Below are 2,500 nucleotides of genomic sequence, written 5' to 3' on the forward strand. Positions count from 1 at the left end.
TGCAGTAAGTTCGTCATGGGCGCTGGCCGGCAGGCCGCGAGACCTGACGCCCGGCGGCAAAGAGTGCCCCTCTGAGGATATAGATGTTCCGTTCCGCCGCACAATGGTGACGGTGACCGCTGCCTGCGGTGGCAACGCTGGGCAGAGTCGATACTCGCCGTGTGGTGGAAGGTAAACATTATGCGGTACATCAGTACTTTCCTAATAGTTCGGTCGTCTCACGGCACTGCTTAGTAAATGATGCAAGGCCACATATAGATGATTTATGCGAATGTCCCTATACGTGCTGTAAGACTGGGCACACAACGTGAATCGCACGTCAGCCACACACTCGAACATGCACCACTCTCGGCCTGCAACGGAGACACACAATACGTAAACATCTGGAATGCGACAATGTCGAGTGCATCCTCTCTGCCACATTGCACCGTCGACACTATGATAACCAGAGCAGTAGGTCCACCTATAAAAGCACAATACCCCACTCCTCCGACAACTACCATTGCTCAGATAAACCAACACCACCAACACACATCCTACACAGAGGGGCACCAAATATCACCCCCCCGCCCTCGTGTTATACCACATGAAAAATTGCAGAAGTGAGAGACACAGACCCGCCAGCCTCTTGCTACAAGCATCGAACCGACGTGACATATCTGACGGTGACTCAGGCATCCGCGTACTGCCACAACTATCCACCCCCCCCCCCCACTCTCTCTGCCCCCTTCCCACACAATACCGAATTTAACCAACTTTATCGCTTAACCTAACTGTGGCTGTACCAGATTATCGCTTAACCTAACTGTGGCTGTACCAGATTATCGCTTAACCTAACTGTGGCTGTACCAGATTATCGCTTAACCTAACTGTGGCTGTACCAGATTATCGCTTAACCTAACTGTGGCTGTACCAGATTATCGCTTAACCTAACTGTGGCTGTACCAGATTATCGCTTAACCTAACTGTGGCTGTACCAGATTATCGCTTAACCTAACTGTGGCTGTACCAGATTATCGCTTAACCTAACTGTGGCTGTACCAGATTATCGCTTAACCTAACTGTGGCTGTACCAGATTATCGCTTAACCTAACTGTGGCTGTACCAGATTATCGCTTAACCTAACTGTGGCTGTACCAGATTATCGCTTAACCTAACTGTGGCTGTACCAGATTATCGCTTAACCTAACTGTGGCTGTACCAGATTATCGCTTAACCTAACTGTGGCTGTACCAGATTATCGCTTAACCTAACTGTGGCTGTACCAGATTATCGCTTAACCTAACTGTGGCTGTACCAGATTATCGCTTAACCTAACTGTGGCTGTACCAGATTATCGCTTAACCTAACTGTGGCTGTACCAGATTATCGCTTAACCTAACTGTGGCTGTACCAGATTATCGCTTAACCTAACTGTGGTTGTACCAGATTATCCCTTAACCTAACTCAATTTGTCCCTTAACCTAACTCAATTTGTCCCTTAACCTAACTCAATTTGTCCCTTAACCTAACTCAATTTGTCCCTTAACCTAACTCAATTTGTCCCTTAACCTAACTCAATTTGTCCCTTAACCTAACTCAATTTGTCCCTTAACCTAACTCAATTTGTCCCTTAACCTAACTCAAATTGTCCCTTAACCTAACTCAATTTGTCCCTTAACCTAACTCAATTTGTCCCTTAACCTAACTCAATTTGTCCCTTAACCTAACTCAATTTGTCCCTTAACCTAACTCAATTTGTCCCTTAACCTAACTCAATTTGTCCCTTAACCTAACTCAATTTGTCCCTTAACCTAACTCAATTTGTCCCTTAACCTAACTCAATTTGTCCCTTAACCTAACTCAATTTGTCCCTTAACCTAACTCAATTTGTCCCTTAACCTAACTCAATTTGTCCCTTAACCTAACTCAATTTGTCCCTTAACCTAACTCAATTTGTCCCTTAACCTAACCCACGTTGTCCCTTAACCTAACCCACGTTGTCCCTTAACCTAACCCACGTTGTCCCTTAACCTAACCCACGTTGTCCCTTAACCTAACCCACGTTGTCCCTTAACCTAACCCACGTTGTCCCTTAACCTAACCCACGTTGTCCCTTAACCTAACCCACGTTGTCCCTTAACCTAACCCACGTTGTCCCTTAACCTAACCCACGTTGTCCCTTAACCTAACCCACGTTGTCCCTTAACCTAACCCACGTTGTCCCTTAACCTAACCCACGTTGTCCCTTAACCTAACCCACGTTGTCCCTTAACCTAACCCACGTTGTCCCTTAACCTAACCCACGTTGTCCCTTAACCTAACCCACGTTGTCCCTTAACCTAACCCACGTTGTCCCTTAACCTAACCCACGTTGTCCCTTAACCTAACCCACGTTGTCCCTTAACCTAACCCACGTTGTCCCTTAACCTAACCCACGTTGTCCCTTAACCTAACCCACGTTGTCCCTTAACCTAACCCACGTTGTCCCTTTGCCTAACATAGTTCACTGCTCGGAATC

Source organism: Schistocerca gregaria, unplaced genomic scaffold (genome assembly GCF_023897955.1).
Source record: "Schistocerca gregaria isolate iqSchGreg1 unplaced genomic scaffold, iqSchGreg1.2 ptg000926l, whole genome shotgun sequence".
Taxonomy (NCBI): Eukaryota; Metazoa; Arthropoda; class Insecta; order Orthoptera; family Acrididae; genus Schistocerca; species Schistocerca gregaria.